The sequence below is a fragment of the Schistocerca piceifrons genome, chromosome 2, assembly GCF_021461385.2.
Source record: "Schistocerca piceifrons isolate TAMUIC-IGC-003096 chromosome 2, iqSchPice1.1, whole genome shotgun sequence".
Classification (NCBI taxonomy): domain Eukaryota; kingdom Metazoa; phylum Arthropoda; class Insecta; order Orthoptera; family Acrididae; genus Schistocerca; species Schistocerca piceifrons.
Window position 1 is genome coordinate 205064081 of NC_060139.1, and position 21247 is coordinate 205085327.

Below are 21247 nucleotides of genomic sequence, written 5' to 3' on the forward strand. Positions count from 1 at the left end.
AAAAAGGCTACACAGGAGTTGGATTGGGAAGTCATTCCTCACGCACCTTATTTGCATGATCTTGCGCTCTCACAGTTTCACCTTTCCCGCTCTCTATCGAACAATCTTCAAGGAACTTACTTTCAGGATTAAAATGATCTACGAACATGTCTTGACGAGTTCTTCGCCTCAAAAGCACATGATTTCTACAGTCGCGGAATCGAAAAGCTACCCCGTTGTTGACAGACTTGTGAATGGTGGAGGAGAATGTTATGTGTATCTGTTATAAATGATAATTAATTGAAACCCTCAGCTGCCGACAGGTGTTGTTGGTATACCATGATCGGGACAGCTGAAAATGTGTGCCCCGACCGGGACTCGAACCCGGCATCTCCTGCTTACATGGCAGACGCTCTATCCATCTGAGCCACCGAGGACACCGATGAATAGCGCGACTGCAGGGTCTTATCCCTTGCACGCCTCCCGTGGGACCCACATCCCCAACTGTCCACAATCTACATACGTAATGTTCCTAATAGATACTTTGGCCATGCACTCGTTACTCGCTCCCACTTAAGTTAACGATTCCCGTAAGAGTTCGGGCAACCTGTGCGCACTCGCACAGACGAAGGTCAATGGTCGGGTAGCCATTTAACTATATATGAAGAAAGTAACTGTTCTCGAAAGTACAGATATCATTGATGACCGTGCAGCTTCTCTAGAATAAATGATAATTAATTGAAACCCTCAGCTGCCGACAGATGTTGTTGACATACGTTGATGGGGACAGCTGACAACGTGTGCCCCGACCGGGACACGAACCCGGGATTTCCTGCTTGCGTGGAAACGCTCTATCCATCTGAGCCACCGGTCGGGGCACACATTTTCAGCTGTCCCCATTAAGGTATGTCAGCAACACCTGTCGGCAGCTGAGGGTTTCAATTAATTATCATTTATTCTAGAGAAGCTGCATGGTCATCAATGGTATCTGTTCTTTCGATAACAGTTACTATCTTCATATGTATCTGTTATATTTATTAAACTCGTGGAAAAACGCTACGAAATTAAGCACAACCCAATATAAGGAGCGATTAAAAAGTTTCTGTTCGGAGGCGGCACATTCCAGAATACGTATGCCAATCAGGCAACATCGCCGGGAGCCTCGAGGATATCATCCCACTGACGCACTGGCTTGAAGATCCCTGTCTGGAAGAACACCGCGTCCTGCTACGTGAAGAAGACAGTAATTGTCTGCTGATATCCTTGCCCGAGAGGAATCGTCGACCCTTCAGGACCTTTTTTAAGGGACCGAAGGCGTGATAACGGCATGGAGAGAGATCAGGACTTGAGATCTGGTGCTTGAGTGTTTCCCATTGTGTTGGCGTAACTTCCGCGTTACGACATTTGCGGCAGAGGGAAGTGCGTTATCATGAAAAAGCTACATCTCTTGTCGCAGTTTTCCACAGGGGAAAACAATAACGGCTGGTGGTCCTGTTTGTACGCTCTTGGTAACAACGTCGTCATAGTTCAAAATCCGCATTTACAAATGCGCCTCGGAAACACACAAATGCCAGACTAATCTCTTGCCTACACGTCGATGGTTACATACGCGCAGCGGAGTCGTGCTACGTTGCATATACGTTACTGCAACGATCGCAACCACGCTGCTGCTACGGTCGCAGGTTCGAATCCTGCCTCAGGCATGGATGTGTGTGCTGTCCTTAGGTTAGTTAGGTTTAGGTAGTTCTAAGTTCTAGGGGACTGATGACCTCAGATGTTAAGTCCCATAGTGCTTGGAGCTAGTAGTACCATTTGAACATTTTGATCGGGACTTTTATTAAAGCTGTTTGGAATATAGGGTGACGCAGAAAAACGTGAACATTTCCACAATTCAATAAATTTGAAGTGATGAAGGAAAGAAATTGCATTCATATTAATTGAAACCTTACAACTTTGCCATTTCCTAAACATTGATGGCATTTATCTTCTTTTTTGTTTTTAAATTATGCCCTTAGGTGGCGTCCTCCTGTAAGAATACATTCGCGAAATCTGCTGTTGAGATTCCTCGACCGCTGCAGCATTTCAGCTGGAATACTCTGAATTTGCATCCCGAATTATCTGTTCTAACTGATCCAGGGTTCTTGGTCGAGTCGTGTAGACTTTGCTCTTGAGGTAGCCCCACAAGAAAAAAAATCACCAACGGATAAATCTGGCGATCTAGGGGGCCAGGGAATGTTACCGGATCGTGAGACCACACGGTTGCCAGACACTTCTCGCACAAATGCCACTGATTGCCGTGGAGTGTGTGATGTCGCTCCGCCCCGTTGAAACCAGGATTCTTGAATGTTAGAAAAGTTGTTCAAAGCAGGTGCAACGGAAGCTCGCAACATCTCCACGTAACGATCGGCATTGACAGTTTTTGTGTTTGCAAAAAAATACGGTCCGATAACCCGATGTGATGAAACACCACACCATACTGTCACTTTACTAGCTTGTAAGGGGCGCTCATGAACGTCATTACGATTAGTGTTTGTTCAGTAACGGTAGTTCTGTTTAATCACGTGACCTGTGAGATGAAAACGTGCCTCATCTGACATCCACGACTTATTTAGAAATTCATCGTCGTTGTTTTGTTGACAGAAATCTAATCAAAATGGTTCAAATGGCTCTGAGCATTATGGGACTTAACTTCTGAGGTCATCAGTCCCCTAGATCTTAGAACTACTTAAACCTAACTAACCTAAGGACATCACACACATCCATGCCCGAGGCAGGATTCGAACCTGCGACCGTAGCGGTCGCGCGGTTCCAGACTATAGCGCCTAGAACCGCTCGGCCACTCATGAGTCCTAATCGTAACCGGTAATTGTTGTCCTTCAATTGTTGCACCACTGCTGCTTGCTTACGAATTGAACGCCGTGGGCTCCGTAAGACAGACTCGCGCACAACATCAATGTTCGCTGGAGAACGCACCCTTCTTGGTCCTCCTGTTCGTTTCTTCTTGAGGGCAGATCCAGTTTCTTCAAAGTTAGTAATCCACCATTTTATCGTGTTTTTCGACGGAACGGCATCATGAAGTCTTAAATTACAAAAACGTCAAAACTCCCTCTGCACCGCTACCAAACTATCACTGTTTTTATGTACCATTTTTATGGCTAACGCACACTGTTGTCCGTTCCACAGATCCATGATTATTGAAATGGCGGACTGTTTACTCGCTGTCACGAACACGCAGTGCTGTCACCTGCCCGTGGCTGGCACTATTCATTTCAAACATTCCCGTTATATATTGTTAATTCTCCAAGTATCTGCCACATACATATACTTAATTCGAGGACGGCCAATGATCTCTTCAGGGCGGATACACACCAGGCTCGAACTCATAGGGCAATCAGCAAAATACCTCGAGTAATGAGAATAATGGGCAAGGGGCACGACATTAGTGGCGTGTGCATAAGTTGAGAATTTGGGTCTGACGGGAGGCGTGCTAGAGTAGTCCATGCAGTTGCATTGACCCCTGTGTCCGGATGGCTTAGTGGTCAGAACATCTGCCTAGTAAGTAGGTGACCCGGATTCGAACCCTGGTTCGGCACAAATTTTCAACTTTCCCCATTGATTTAAATCAATGCCCACTCGCTTCCAATGTCTGCCATTCCTTTATATCGTAATTGGTCCCAGATTAGTCTAGTACGATATTTGTTTTATTGATATACAGGGTGTTACAAAAAGGTACGGCCAAACTTTCAGGAAACATTCCTCACACACAAAGAAAGAAAATATGTTATGTCGACATGCGTCCGGAAACGCTTACTTTCCATGTTAGAGCTCATTTTATTACTTCTCTTCAAATCACATTAATCATGGAATGGAAACACACACCAACAGAACGTACCAGCGTGACTTCAAACACTTTGTTACAGGAAATGTTCAAAATGTCCTCCGTTAGCGAGGATACATGCATCCAGCCTCCGTCGCATGGAATCCCTGATGCGCTGATGCAGCCCTGGAGAATGGCGTATTGTATCACAGCCGTCCACAATACGAGCACAAAGAGTCTCTACATTTGATACCGGGGCTGCGTAGACAAGAGCTTTCAAATGCCCCCATAAATGAAAGTCAAGAGGGTAGAGGTCAGGAGAGCGTGGAGGCCATGGAATTGGTCCGCCTCTACCAATCCATCGGTCACTGAATCTGTTGTTGAGAAGCGCACGAACACATCAACTGAAATGTGCAGGAGCTCCATCGTGCATGAACCACATGTTGTGTCGTACTTGTAAAGGCACATGTTCTAGCAGCACATGTAGACTATCCCGTATGAAATCATGATAATGTGCTCCATTGAGCGTAGGTGGAAGAAAAAACTAAAATGAGCTCTAACATGGAAATTAAGCGTTTCCGGACACGTGTTCACATAACATCTTTCCTTATTTGTGTGTGAGGAATGTTTCCTGAAAGTTTGGCCGTACCTTTTTGTAACACCCTGTATATTAACAGAGACAGTGAGAATAAAAAGCAATCCAACAGCAGCTCTGTGTGTTTGACGGTAGAAGTCGACATCGGCTAGGGCAGTGCTGTCGCTGCTGGAGATTAGATTAGATTAGTTTTTCGTTCCATAGATCCGTATTGAGTAGATCCTGGTGGATGTGGAACATGTCAATTTTTTTATGCTGAAATAACAATACTAATAATATGAATATCTACATCATTTGTTTCTATTAAAAAATTCGTCAATGGAGTAGAAGGAGTTGGCCACTAGTAAGTCTTTCAGGCTCCTTTTAAACTGATCTTTATTTGTAACTAAATTTTTTATGTTTACTGGGAAATTATTGGAGATGAGTGTTCCTGAGTAGTGGAACCTTTATGAACTAAAGTTAGTGCTTTTAAGTCCTTGTGCAGATCATTTTTGTTCCTGGTATTGTATGTATGAACTGAGCTGCTTGTTGAAAAAAGAGATGTATTATTTAGGACAAATTTCATTAAGGAGTAAATATACTGAGAGGCAGTAGTTAGTATACCCAATTCTTTGAAGAGGTTTCTACAGGACGTCTGTGAATTTACTCCACAAATAATACGTATTACACGCTTTTGGACTCTGAAAACTTTTGTTTGACTTGAAGAGTTGCCCTAGAATATTATACCATATGACATTATGGAATGAAAGTAGGCAAAGTGTGGAAGCTTTTTCATTTTTATGTCGCCTATGTCTGCTAACACTCGAATTGCAAAAACAGATTTGTTAAGGCGTTTCTGCAGTTCTGTGGTGTGCTCCTCCCAACTGAATTTATTATCAAGTTGTAATCCCAGGAATTTAAGACTGTCAACCTCTTCTATCTGCTCTTCTTCATACTTTATGCTGGGTGGAAACCTCTTACAGGTTCTGAATTGCATATAGTGAGTCTTTTCGAAGTTTAATGTCAGTGAGTACCTGTTAATACATAACGATGAACAAATATCGCTGGGACAGCTCCATCGAATGGGTACGGAAAATTCCGATTTAAAAATCATTTTGCCTGTAACGAGAAATAAAGCGACGCTCTTCGTCGACGCAGGGCATCGCACAAAAAACATGATGAGCACTATTTGCTTGGGCTGACTCAAGCTACACAATGCAAAAGCGAAACTGCAAATATCTGCTGAACACCAGAGAAAATCCGCCTGACGTCTCTCTGGAGAGACACCCTATATACCCGCTTAGGAATGGTGCTAATACGCTACAACAACACCCTCAAATGTAAACTTTCTGGTCGCTCATTATAGACTGATGTCGTCTACAACACTTTCTTTGCTCACTAAAAACATGTGATCATGTTAATGGATTTACTCTATCGCTGTAATGTTCTCCGGTTTGTGATACTGACTGGCACAACCAAAAGTGAAAAAAAAAGTGCTTGAAAACCTCTTTTTTTTTTGCCTTTTCGAGTAGAGTTTAGCCTTGAGCCTGTACCCGACAAGATGGTTACCAGGAAACTTCCAAAACCACCTTCAAATTGGCCGGCAGAAGTGAATGGGACTGAACAATGTTAGTCCTCGTCTCTCCAGTCCTCACAAAAGAACGGCCGCAAGGACTTTGCTGTTGAGTTCGTAGCTCTGTGGCTGCAAGCGGTACTGTGTTACGCCCCACAGAGTTGAGAAGGTTCCAGATCCTGGAGAGAAAATTACACCCTCTTTTTCCTCTCTTTTGGTGCATAAATTGTGTTTTCTGTTTCGACTGAAACATTTGAGCTCAAAAATTAAGTGCAGAGCCTACTGCAATAACTCTGTCGTGTAAATCTGAATGCAGTGTTTGTCAAGCCACCACAAGTCTTTTTTCTGCACAGTTAGAGCTGCGCTCTACCAAAACAACGGTTCGGTAGTTTTGGTACAGCACATAAATGACGTAGTAAGTAGTAGGATGACAGGTAGTAATGGTAGGGAAAGAAACATAAATGAAGGTCTAAGAGAGAAAGCTGGGGGAGGGGGGCCCGCCAGAACTTTTGTTTGTTTGTTTTGCACGTAATTAGAACCGTGCATAACTCAATGTTACTCCATTGTGTATTTTATATCATTACAGAATATAATTGTGTTTTATAAGTAATAAAACTATTTGATCACGTAACTTTCCTGATCTCATATAGCTAAAAGCAATTACTTTCGATGCAAGTACAATTTACATCTTCAAACATTTAGAAATCTACACAATTATTGTTGTTATTTTGTGCTCAATAGAATGTTCGTCATCATGATCAAAGGCAAGAGTTTTCTCTTATTTCTGATAAAAGCTAGAGCTGTTCATGAATAACAGAAACGTGCTTCATATAAGTTTGATGAAGTACTGAAGCGATATTTAACATATTTTTGTTTTCCATTCTTTAAATTTTATTTATCACCTTGAATTAAATATTGACAATGTCACTTTTTCTATAAATACTTGTTATTTTTAAGTAACACACAGGAGGACAACTGTGTAAAATAAAAATGTTCCGTAGTTCACGTGGCCCTTTATAGAGGGTGTTTCAGAAGTAACTGCACGCACTCTGTGACTGTAATGCACACATCAAAATGAGAGAAAAATGTTAAATCAAGTGTCGTCTGAAATAGCTTTATTTCCAAGTTATGACGCATAATGTCATTACATCATGGGCCAGTACCGGCTTTTAACGAGTCGTGTTCGCTTGCGTATCGGCCAATGGTGCTTTGTACGGCCCTCTACTTTGCTCGGTTGATTCTGGCACGAAATGCCTTTGTTCACTTGACTTCGGTGTGATCCGCTGTACACTTATGGCGCTGTTGTAATGTAGCGTCACCAGACGTACTGCATACATTCATTCTGTCGATTGGTCATAGACTGCAGTCGTTGTGGATGGTACGTTGGCGTACTTAGGCGGTGAATACGCGCATATGCACCTCCTTTAAGGTGCAGCCATGTTGGTTATCCAGATAAAGGGATCGGACGCGCAAGACCAGTTGCTCGGTCCCAGATTTCCGGCTTTAGGCACCTCCTGGACTTCTGCCTTTGATGCCGTGGTGGAGCTCGTGTATGGTGTCGCATCTGCTACAACTACAGCAGCAAACTGAAAACGACTGTGCTACTGTGCAGAATAAGATGAACGGAGCCTGCAGCATTCCGGGCGCGGAAGACGTAGAGCACTTCACTATCTTCCTTCTACATGGACATCGTTTTGAACATGTTCTGGGGTAAATGGGGAGTATGTAGTTGTGTTGAATATCACGTCCCTTCGTGTCGTTGCTTTCTGTTAAGAATTAATTTTGTGCTGATTGTGGTGCACTTGTGATTCCCATTCAACAGCGTAACTCTGAAATAAAGCAATTTTAGACAAAGCTTACACTTATTTTTATGCATACACTACACTCACGAACTGCATACAGTTACTTTTGAATCAGCAAGAATTAATTTTTTGTGTTGTTTGTGGTCCACTTGTGATCCCTCCTGCACTGCAATCTTGTAAACAAAGCAGTTTCAGACAAAACGTTATTTAGCATTTTACTCTTATTTTAAGGCGTGCATTACACCCGTTACGTGTGAACAGTTAATTCTGAGTAACCCTGTATATCCTCACTCAGTTTCTAGTCAGTTCACCGCATCTGGTTCTAGGGGAATCTACACTCCTGGAAATTGAAATAAGAACACCGTGATTTCATTGTCCCAGGAAGGGGAAACTTTATTGACACATTCCTGGGGTCAGATACATCACATGATCACACTGACAGAACCACAGGCACATAGACACAGGCAACAGAGCATGCACAATGTCGGCACTAGTACAGTGTGTATCCACCTTTCGCAGCAATGCAGGCTGCTATTCTCCCAAGGAGACGATCGTAGAGATGCTGGATGTAGTCCTGTGGAACGGCTTGCCATGTCATTTCCACCTGGCGCTACAGTTGGACCAGCGTTCGTGCTGGACGTGCAGACCGCGTGAGACGACGCTTCATCCAGTCCCAAACATGCTCAATGGGGGACAGATCCGGAGATCTTGCTGGCCAGGGTAGTTGACTTACACCCTCTAGAGCACGTTGGGTGGCACGGGATACATGCGGACGTGCATTGTCCTGTTGGAACAGCAAGTTCCCTTGCCGGTCTAGGAATGGTAGATCGATAGGTTCGATGACGGTTTGGATGTACCGTGCACTATTCAGTGTCCCCTCGACGATCACCAGTAGTGTACGGCCAGTGTAGGAGATCGCTCCCCACACCATGATGCCGGGTGTTGGCCCTGTGTGCCTCGGTCGTATGCAGTCCTGATTGTGGCGCTCACCTGCACGGCGCCAAACACGCATACGACCTTCATTGGCACCAAGGCAGAAGCGACTCTCATCGCTGAAGACGACACGTCTCCATTCGTCCCTCCATTCACGCCTGTCGCGACACCACTGGAGGCGGGCTGCACGATGTTGGGGCGTGAGCGGAAGACGGCCTAACGGTGTGCGGGACCGTAGCCCAGCTTCATGGAGACGGTTGCGAATGGTCCTCGCCGATACCCCAGGAGCAACAGTGTCCCTAATTTGCTGGGAAGTGGCGGTGCGGTCCCCTACGGCACTGCGTAGGATCCTACGGTCTTGGCGTGCATCCGTGCGTCGCTGCGGTCCGGTCCCAGGTCGACGGGCACGTGCACCTTCCGCCGACCACTGGCGACAACATCGATGTACTGTGGAGACCTCACGCCCCACGTGTTGAGCAATTCGGCGGTACGTCCACCCCGCCTCCCGCATGCCCACTATACGCCCTCGCTCAAAGTCCGTCAACTGCACATACGGTTCACGTCCACGCTGTCGCGGCATGCTACCAGTGTTAAAGACTGCGATAGAGCTCCGTATGCCACGGCAAACTGGCTGACACTGACGGCGGCGGTGAACAAATGCTGCGCAGCTAGCGCCATTCGACAGCCAACACCGCGGTTCCTGGTGTGTCCGCTGTGCCGTGCGTGTGATCATTGCTTGTACAGCCCTCTCGCAGTGTCCGGAGCAAGTATGGTGGGTCTGACACACCGGTGTCAATGTGTTCTTTTTTCCATTTCCAGGAGTGTAGTAAGACACTGATTGCATCCGTAAAGAATGCCATCGTTACGGAATAACGCTTGATAGGTATGCAGTACACGTAATGGACAGGTAATGTTGGTACTACCTTCACTGCCCAAAGTGCTAGGATAACTACCGTAGTCTACACTTATGATACTCTACGGCAGCCTACCGTAGTTTTACAACTCTATGCGCAGACAAGCGGCAAACTAAACAGATTCCATTGTGCAGTAAGTAAGCGTCCTTGTGGAAGTTGGGGACAGGTGACCCGTATGTACACTGCTGTCACGCTCATGTTGTACTGAAATCCCCGCTTCAGGATACTGGACCGGTTCCTTTTTGCAGCCTGAAGAGGGCTGTACGAGGAAGAGGCAAACACAACAAGATTGGTAACATTGTTTCAGGGCTGTTCTGTAAGGTTTTGCATCCTCCCCGACTCCAAAACAGCATCAAAACTGCCACTATGCCACATAATCAGCACAGTTTCTCCTGAATGGCGTGAAAAAAGTAAAATCCCAAGACGTAATCACTGCTGTAATCACAGTATTTACCGTCGCGCTAGGAAATATTAATCTGCAGTTTCATAGGGTCGCAATCATTGCTGGAAATTCGACACAAGTCTGTAATGAATAAGAACTTTGCACCCAGATTCCAGGAGGGGCAAGTTCCCCCTTCTCCTCCCCTCCTCGCTCCGCCTCCTCTTTGCGGATGCCTATGCTCGTGGTTAAGGGTAATGACTAATTACACATGTGGACAAAGTTTTGTGTTACCTCAATGCCATAACAGTTTATAATAGTCACTGCATACGCCTGCTGCTGTTGGCGGGAAGGTAAGCAGTCAAACTCCCTGCGTATCGTACCTATAAGGGACGAAACCACGGAAATTCAAACAGGGCACCGCCACTATGAATGTGAGACTCTGTGGCACAACTTTGCTGCCCGCAGCCCAAGAGGAGGACAACGTAGTATTAATGGTAGACCTACAACAGAAACATTCACTATACGTGAAATCTTGCATATGACCTCTCTATCTGTATATTTACAACAGCAACAACCAGCTGTCAGCACGCCCTAAAAAGCGAATGACGAATAAACGAAATTTTGTTAAACTTTTACATCACCTCGGTGAATAGAACGAAAAGCGGAATCATCATTTACAAAATTATTCTATTCTTACACCAGTGTAAAATCCCATATAGAATGACTTGACAGCCTCTGTTTCAAACACGCTCTTGAATAAAATATGGGAGATACGAGGTCTGATCAAAAAGTAGCAGGAGTTTTTGTTTTTGTTAAAGAATCAACATTAACATTGTCCCCTTCAAAGTAATCCCCCGCAGATATAACACACTTGTGCCAGCGTTTTTTCCAATCCTGGAAGCACTTCCGGAACTCACTTTTTGTTATGTTGAGCTGCTTCAAGGGTTCTGCTATTATCTTACCAATGGTGGAAAAACTACATACTCAACCTTGGGAACAGAAAGATGTCGCAGAAGGTCATGTCGGACGAAAAAGGTGGCTGAGGCGACATAACGTCTTTTTTTCTCCATCAAAAAATATCACGAACATGCATTGAGATGAAACTTTCTGGCAGATTAAAACTGTGTGCCGGACCGAGACTCGAACTCGGGACTTTGCCTCCCGCGGGCAAGTGCTCTACCAACTTTTTTTTTTTTTTTTTTTTTTTTTTAATTCTCATTTTGTCCGCGTTTGTTCGTTGTATCTGCTCGGGGCGGACGTCGTAAGACATCCGATTAAGTTCGTTGATGATCGATTAACTCAGTTTTTTTTATTACAGAGGGAACGTAACCCTCTGTCCGAACACGCTGAGCTACCGTGCCGGCCCCAAGCACGACTCACGCCCCGTCCTCACAGCTTTAATTCCGCCAGTACCTCGTCTCCTACCTTCCAAACTTCACAGAAGCTCTCCTGCGAAACTTGCAGAACTAGCACTCATGGAAGAAAGGATATTGCGGAGACATGGCTTAGCCACAGCCTGGGGGATGTTTCTAGCAGATGGACGTAAGAAGCAGGATGGACGTAATGGAGCAATGTTCAACGCTCGTTCTTCGAAATCCTCCATGAAGAAGTTAGCTATGGCTGCTGACAGTGGCGAACCCATGCTGTTCCGTCAGTCATTTCATAATATTTTCCACCATACAAAAAATAGGTGGTCGTCAAAGTGTGTCGGAATAATTTCAGTATTTCAGGAGAGAAATGAGCAGCCAACAGTTTAACGTATCTTCCACCGGAACAAGGATTTCGAAGAACGAGCGTTGAACAGTGCTCCCTTACGTCCATCCTGCTTCTTCAGGTATGTTGACGATACATTTTTAATCTGGCCACATGGCAATGAGACACTGCAGCAGTTTGTTGATCATTTGAATGGTATACATCATAACACAAGATTTACAGTGGAGGTGGAGAAGGATGGAAAGTTACCCTTCTTAGATGTGCTGGTGGAGCGAAAATCAGATGGACGTCTCGGATATTCTGTGTACAGAAAGCCAACGCATACAGATTTATATCCAAACGCGCGTAGTTTTCACCACCCAGCTCAGAAGAGAGCTATGCTGAATACGTTGGTACACAGAGCAAGGGCTATTTCGGACAAGGATCATCTCGGCTCCGAGATTAACCATATGACGACGGTATTCATAAAAAATGGATATTCCGATCGTGGTATCAGATCTACTCTGGCGAAGAAACCAAGAAAGGACGCTGTTTGAACAGCTCAAGAGGACCAACACATCGCGCGGCTACCATTCTGCGGAGCAACGACCAACAAGATCGGCAGAGTCTTGAGCCGGCAGGGAATCAGACCAGTCTTCCGGCCACCCAGGAAGATTAAGGAAATACTGAGACCCGTGAAAGATAATCTTGGTCTGAGAATATCGGGAATTTACAGCATTCTTTGCGAGTGTGGTAAAAATTATGTGGACCAGTCTGTAAGAACTGTTGCCGATCGCTGTGTGGAACATCAGCGTCACCTGAAAAACAGGTATCTAGAAAAATCAGCGGTGGCTGAGCACAGTTTGTTAAATATACATAAGATTTTATTCGATAAAACAAGACTACTTGCTCACGCTTCAAACTATTGGGATTCTGTCATCAGGGAAGCAGTTGAAATTAGACTCTGTGAAAATAATTTTAACAGAGACTCCGATTATGCACTCAGCAATGCATGGAAGCGCGCAATTGATAAAGAAAGAGCGCGGAGGGAGACTTCTTACATTCCTTGCAGTTCTCCGCCTGTTGCGATGGATGGCGCTGCAAGCAACGCTGGATAAAGCGTGCAAACAAAATCTATGGATATAGAGGCCGCCACCTCAGTACGCGCCGGTTTCACCATGACGTCATCCAGCCAATGAGAAGCCGTCCACTGCATATAAAAGCAGAAGCCTCACCGGTCCACGACAGTCAGTTTTACCCCTGACGAAGATGACGGAGGTAGTCACCGAAAGCTTGGGATTTTATCCAAATTTGACACGGCAAGTAAACCGAGAACTTTTTATTCAAGGACTCCGCCGCGAAAGACTTCGTAGTCAAAGTCGAAAGTGGATTGGCACACGACACGTATAGTTAACATGGAGCAGGGGATATTGAATGTCACTAGAACAGTGTGGGAGTTGATGTCAGACCTGGAACGATATGCAGCAAATACCAGGAGAGTGTTGAATGGGGATATAGAGGCTATACAGGCGAGATTGAGCCGAATAGACGGGAAAATACAAGTAGCAGCTTTATTGAGGACAATAGCAGACAGGGTGGATGATGCGCGTGTTGAATGGGAAGCGTTATATGAAGCTATGCATCACGCAGTGCATGGGCATTTGAGTGCCACTTTGTTAGGTCCAGATCAGATGCTGAAGGCGTTGCTGAAAGTGCAGAAAGAAATCTCTGAAGGAGTGCGTCATGTCGTGCCTCCGGCGAAGCGGAATTTACCGTTATTCTATCGCATGTCTAAAGTGAGAGTAATTACGGATCAGGCGAGTATACGCGTAGAAGTGCAAATACCAGTGATGGGTATCAATTCGCGGTACCAGTGTTATACAATACACCCATATCCAATTAGATGGAGTGCACTTGGGAAGTGGGTGCAAGTGCAAACTCGGGAAGTGTTGTTAGTGTCAAGATGGAGGAGTGCTCATGTGGTAATGTCTACGAAAGATTTGACAGCCTGTTTCAGGGGAAGTGTTTTTATTTGCCCAGCAACCCACAATCATTCATGTGAGATGCAGTTGTTGTTGGGCAATATGGGAACCTCAGAATGCGAAAAGAAGGTGTTACTTCCGAGACCGAAACATCAGAAAGTTGGGGAACATTGGATTTACTCTGTGTTCGAACTAGAGACCGTAGTTGCCACTTGTTACAGAAATGGTAGATTGACAGATATATCAAAGCTTGAATTGCAGGGCAGTGGGTTATTGATTAATGGCACTGGATGTGAAATAACAACAATGATTAACGTGACACAGCCTATCTTGTATTATCCAGAGGAACCACCACACATATTGCCTCGCCAGAACCTAACGTTTATTAACGAGTCCTTGGATCTCACATTGCTACAATCTTTATATAGTCTGATTACCTCAGAAAAAGAGCAGATCTCAGTTAATCAACTACTGCAGCACATGCAGCAATACTGAGAGAAACATAAGCAAAACACAACTATATTTGGTGTGTCAACGACTAGCATAATCTCAGTTCTAGTGTTTATTTGTGCAACTTACTTCTGTATATGGAAAAAGATGTCTCGTTCTGAAATAACAACTGTACATCAAATACCTATGGGATGGATCGGGAATAGTGGAACGTAATATAAATAGATATCCAATGATAAGATTGGAATCAGTATTAAGTGTAAATAGATTATTAGCGGATAAGAAAAGTTTGACAGTGTTGAAGGAGTAGTTGTAAGATACCTGTAGAGTATAAGGAAGTATGGCGTGCACAACCAGTAAGACCAGAATTATAAAATTCGGGACGAATTTTCTTAAAGGAGGGGGATGTGTAGCATCGTGGAATAATAAAGAGTTGGAAACGCGGAATATTGTCAAAGTTTCGTTGCCTATGCCGAGAGCCAGAGGCAGTAGATTAGCCAAGAGGTAAGAGGATTGCACATGTATCGGAATGTGTCGTCACGCAGGGCCAATGGCCTGGTTACACTCAACAGGCGAGAGAGAATTGCTTAGCACGCGGGTTTGTGTTAGACGGAGACTTTCGTAGAGTGTAAGACAGAGGTATAGCGTCAGCTGTACTGCATTTCACAACTTCGCGTAAGTCTGCCGTAACAGCACGTAACTCTGTCACAAGAACACCTAAGGAGCGAGTACGAGAGATAAGTCAGCAGTATAAGTGGAACGAATGAGTTCATTACAAACGAGCATGACATCAGGACGTCGCTTGTGCTTCCTTTAAATATGCCAGCTTTGATAGCAACAAGGCACTCACAGTTAGACTTACAGTTAGATGTGTACTGGGACGCTGTGTAGCGCTCAACTCGGTGATCAACATGTTAATCTTTATTAAGGAGATGTTGCAGTAAGGGTGGCCCATCCAGCAGCAGATGTGAGGGGACAGTACCAGCTCTTGTCCTCTCTGCTGCTGCTGTCAGTCATCAGCCCACAATTAGCAGACATCGCGGCAGACTCGCTCGCCGCCAATGCTGACCACATCAGTGAGCTGTTGTCGAGATCGTGCGGGGCCTAGGCCCTGTGCATCCGCTGTCACAACTGTGTGAGCCGACGACGCTGGGGGATTGCAGCCTGTTCCGCCCGTCCACCGTGGACGAGCCACCAGGAGGAGCAGGGAAGAAGATGGAGTGGGATAGAGTACACTCCACACTTCGAGAATGCTTCTCATGCCGACAGCGACGGGACTCCAACCCGGAGCCCCCTACGTGCAGCGGCCTGCTGTCCGCCACTGAGCCGACCGGTCAGCTGGGTGCCGCCAGCCACAGGCGGCCGAAGTAAGGGCATTCCACGCTACGGAACAGCACGTGGCGCTGTGCTAGCAAGACTGGTGCAGCCCGGAGCTGGTGTCATCACTCTGAGTCAGCAGGGACTCGGGGAAGGTCATTGATATCACCAAGCTCAGCCAGCCTGTGTTACGCGGGCCACATTGTACTCGGCAGGAATAAAGGTGTCACGAATTGATAATGTTTCTTTGGCATTTCTGACACGTCCACAGTCATTTCCTAGCATCCTGAGAACTGGAGAGGTCACTGCTCGGTCTCCAGTCAACCGTAGGCAACCGGGACCACCGGGGCGCCTACAATATGTATGGGTGCCCTTCATTGTAAGTGATTCGAATTTTTTGTCTCATTTATTCTGGATGCAGTTTCTGTTGTATGTAATTTCTTGTATACCCCCTCAGTACTTCACTATGTCACAGTTGTTGGTCAAGTCAATGGAAGATTCTTAAAATACATGCCCAGAGCTGCTATGGAGCTGTAGTTTGGCCACTCATTTGAATGGATTGCAATCAAGAATATTATTCACTTTTTCTATTGAATGTCCATTCACTGTTTCATTTGTCAATCAAATTTAGTGTTATTGCATGTAATGTCAAAGATTTAAAAAATGCAGAACATTTTCTCTCACTTCGAGTAGTCTTGCTACTCTTTTTCCAAGTCAACAAAAAGAAGCTAGTTTCTGGGTGAGCAAGCAAAGAAACAACTGGTCAAAGTTGCTACATAGTGAAATTCTGCATACCGTTTAATGAAAATCTTATATCTCAGTCAACTGGTTTCACTTTTCAACAAGATTACAGGTCCACGTAAGTGGTATGAAGCAGCCTCTGCTGCTGCTTGCAGATTTGAAATCGTGGTGCAAGTCAGTCTTGTTCTACACACTTTCACAAATATTTTCCTTCACATTGACAGCTTATTTGATATAGGCCTACTGTAAATTAATTCACGATGAAAACTAATGAATTCCAAGAAATACTGAAAACCAAATGTGGTGGATTTGAAAGAATATGGAAAGAGTCATTCATGACATGGGTGCACAAGTAACTAAGCATTCTATGCATTAAGCTGCAGTAAATTTGAAAATAAACCATGTAAGAATCTACTGCAAAATTTTGGACACAGTGATGGGCAGATGTAAAATAGATTCAGTAATCTGGACTCTTATTTTTTGAGCTTTTAAATATACCCAGTTCAGTATAAATAGTGTTACTCACATCTTGCACACAATCACAAACACATGGCAATTGATCATTTTTTTTTTACTTTTATTTTTTCTCTTTAAGATCACAGCTGGTGGTTGCGTATATTTTTGGAGAAATGCATCACAGAATTGTTGACAATTTATTGAGTTTTGTTGTAAAATGGACACCAGACTGTATTCCCTGAAATTGTACATTTGAAATAAATTATAATTGTTTAAGAAGACCTTAAACATACCTTAATTTTTAAATATAACTTCTCTCAAGTGCACAGTTAAATAATAGGTGTACCAACTGAATTGTTATAATTCCATCCATATTTGTTTAATATTTTCTTACAGTTCCAGTTTTACCTTTGGAAGGAAGGTACTGATACATGATACTAACGAATAAAAGACTAAGTTTTACACTTGACTTTTGTTGAGTGGTACTTAAGATAGGTAAATAAATTAGTGAAATCAGTGTGAAGTGAAGTAGAAATTAGAAAATAAATGAAAAACTTAGTTTAGTTTAGAAGAGTTACACACTGGCAAACAGTGGGCAGAGCAGAAGAGGCAATGACCGTGAAGTCAGCACATTCAGGAGAAGCCATTGCCCTCCCCACGTAAGTGGACGCTGTCGATTCAGCCGTCAGGGCATCGCCCGACCAGCTCACGTGTCTCTCAATTGTCACATGTGATCAAAGGACCTCGCCTACATTCCAAAAGCCAATGACCGACATTAAGAAGATTCTTTGAGAAGCTTTTCAACGTGACAGAAGAGGCAATGACCAGCTCACGTGTTTGTCAATTGTCACATGTGATCAAAGATCCTCGCCTACATTCCAAGAGCCAATGACCAACGTTAAGAAGATGTTCGAGAAGCTTTTCAATGTGACAGAAGAGGCAATGAGCATGAAGTCGTTCACCTCTAGTGAACTGAAGTAAATAAATATGCGAGACGCAGTGGGCGCGACAGAGTAGTTTTCAGTTTAGTTTCGGTGCTGAAGACCGTCATGCAGGAAGAGACTACATCATACACAGAAGCACGAAGTCTGCCACTGTAATGGAATAGCAAGCAGCAGCCTTGCCGCCAGAACACAGAAGTTAGAAGGTATTTGAAGACTGATTTTTACGTACCCGGGTGACTCTTGAGGATGGGAAGGAGACGGCCTCACATCAGCAGTCACCTGTGAGCTGGTGATGAAGATCTGACAGCCGAAGACTGGCAAACTGGAATCTGTTGTTCGAGTCCGGGACACTGGCCTTCCCCCGCCAAGCTGCTCCGCTGGCCGACGCACAACAATGACACATGCAGCTGCTTAGAGAAGAGAAACACTGGGACGCCACATTCAAGGTATCATCATCTGATTCACAACTTCGTTCTCAATAATTAAACGGGCCACCTCGCAATGCGCATCTCCAGTCAACTGGGCGAAACAGCAACACAAGATACACACCGCCAGGCGTAATCAGACGCTGCCGCTGCCGCAGCAGAAGGCTTCGCAAATGACACAGCTTCAACATAAATTTCCAGAAAAACTCAAATGTAAAACAAAATCTCATAACCATTCTTCCAATGTATAATTTACAGGCCACTATAAACTCTCCCACTAGAATTACGAAAACTTGTGTATCACTATTGACCAAATATTCATAAATGCAGAAAAAAAGACTTCCAAGCTGGAACCATAAAAACAAGATTTAGTGACCATAATGGACAGTATGTTCATTTTCATGCAATACCAATACCTAAACCCACAATGCCAACAGAAATAGTCAAAGAAGAATGAATCCCAAGCGAACAGAATATAGACACCTTCAGACAACTGTTAGCTAAGGAAACATGGAATGCAATATATGAGCATGGAAGCACTTGTTGAAAGTCCAACAGATTTATGGAAATATTTAGCAAGTACTATGAAACTGCATTCCCAATAAAGAAACAGACTGAGCTCTAATAATAGAAACAGATGTTGGGTAACAACTGGAATAAGGATCTCAAGAAAGACAAAGAGAAAATTATATGATGATGTAAAGATACAGTAGGTAGGCAATGAATTTCATGCTTATTACAGAAAATACAAGACAATACTTTAAAAAGTTGTCAAGGAAGCAAAAATGAAGGCAAATGACCTATATATTCAGTCTGCTTGAAACAAGACCAAAGCCACATGGAAAGTTGTAAAACAACAGACAGGTAGTCACTACCAGAAATGCCAATATCATACTATGTCAAGATGGAGAGAAAATAACAGACATGGAAAGTAGCTAATATGTTCAAGAGCCATTTTACAAACGCAAGTGTGCAACTAATCAGTAAGATTACTCCAAGTAACCAAACCACAACAGCATCACCACTTAAGATCAACGGCTCTGCTGCCTCATTCTATCTATATCCAATGAATGAAGAAGAAATCCTGACCATCATAAAAACCTTAAAAATTCAACAACCCTCAGGAGTTGATGGTATACCTGATAAAAAATAATAAAAAGATGTACTGAACACATTGTAAAACCACTACCATGTTTATGCAATAGTTTACTGGTATCAGGGGCTTTCCCTTATTGTCCAAAAATAGCAAAATTGAAACCAATCTACAAAAAAAGGAAACACAGAAGAAGTTAGCAATTACAGCACAATTGCCCCATTGTCTGGCTTCTCATAAATTCCACAAAAGACCTACAAGCTTTATGGAAGAATATCAAATCCTATGCACAGCACAATGTGGGTTTAGAAAGAACTGCTTAACCAACAGTGCTGTCTCCTAATTACCTATTTAAATTTACCAGAAAGTGGACAGTGGCAATTATATCACTGGTCTTGACTTGTCAAAAGCATTCAGTATTATAGATCATGAAACACTACTATAGAAATTAAATCAACTTGGCATCAGAGGCACACCTAATGACTGGGTCAGGTCAAACAGTGGAAATACAACATATTTACTGCAACAAAATCACAAACCATTACTCATATCACCAAGACATGAAATGGTGTTCCCCAAGGATCAGTACTGGGACCAGTGCTGTTCCTCCTATATGTAAATGACCTACAAACAAAATACAGTGTCAAAATGCTTATCAGTTTGCTGACAACATAAGCTTTCTCGTCTCTGGAGAATCAGAAAACCTACTAGTAGAAAACATAACAAAGACAATGGATAGCATAGCAGAATGGTTCACATACAATAATTAATAATAAATGAAGGAAAAACTGTGAAATCAACTTCCATAATGTTAAGGAAAAGGTTCCAGAAACTATAAATATCCAGTTGTCAAACAAAGCTGTAAATAGAGTTGACCTGACAAAGTTTCTTGGGCTGTAGATCCAGAATAATGTCAGGTGGGGAACTCATATTGACAATATCAGCAAAAAATTGAACACATCCTGCTATGTGATGTGGAAACTTGCAAGCTACTGTAGTAAAGACTGCCTAAAAAGTATGTACTATGCAAGTCTCCAATCAATGGTGAAGTATGGAGTCATTTTCTGGGGAGCTTCTCCAAACACCATCAAGCTACTTAGAATCCTAAAAAGAATCAGAAGAATCATAGAAAGTGCCAAACACAGAAAATCTTGCAAGTCATGCTTTAGAAAACTGCAAATCCTCCCACTTTCATGCCTTACATTTACATGAAACCATAGTATTCACACAGCAGTATGTGACTGAAAATATCTGCACTCTTCCTAAAAAATGAAGATGTACACATTCACAACACACGGCAAAAAATGAATCCCATATGCAGCTTACAAAAACTAGGCTCTGCCAAAATGGAGTTTGGCACCTTGGGAAAAAGATGTTCAGGAAGCTACCAAGTAACACACAATTAATAAACAACATAGCAGGGTTCAAAGCAGCAGTAAAGACATACCTAGTTGATAACTGCTTCTGCAGTCTGAAAGAGTATTTTGATAAATAACAATGTGCCAGTATGAATAATAGTGTACCCACTGAAACTATATTAACGTTGTAACCACTGAGCAAATACAAATAATGTGCAAGTAATAAGTAGTGTAACCATAAGAGAATAACAATATTAAAATGACAGAAACAGTGCTGTATTAAATGATGTCCAACATCTTATGTACATTTTATGGACCAACAAGGTCCCATGGATAAGTAAATAAATAAACAAATAAATAAATAAACGTACACTGAGAAAGTACACTTAGCCAATGTTACAAAATATTATAGGATTTTGTGTTGTACATTAGCTACAGTGATATCGTCATCCCCTGAAGAGGATTCACCATCCAAATCCAATGGAATAAGAAGGAAGAGGATGAAAGAAGCCACCTGACACCAGCAATCATCAAAATTCCACCACTGTAGCCCCAAGAAACCAACAGTGCTGAAGGGAGGTCAGATATTCAAGAATGACAGTATGGAATACCTTTTGTAATGCCCTTATATCAAAAGCCACATCATCAAAAATAGTGTCACTTGAAGTTCCATAAGTTTCTTTGAACCTTCAATACCTCTCTCTCAACTAATCATCAATTTGAATATTACATTTTATATTTTCAAAATTATAGCTGTGTCATTTTTATCCTAAGTAAACTTTTTACACATATTCACAAAAGAAATGTAGGAAAAA

The 21247-nt window shown here is 43.3% G+C and overlaps 1 non-coding gene across 1 annotated transcript; it reads right to left on the reverse strand.

Annotated features, from left to right (window-relative positions):
• Positions 1 to 342: 342 nt before the first annotated feature.
• On the reverse strand, positions 343 to 416 carry Trnat-ugu. The gene has a single exon. It is a non-coding gene; the product is annotated as a tRNA-Thr (tRNA).
• Positions 417 to 21247: the final 20831 nt, after the last annotated feature.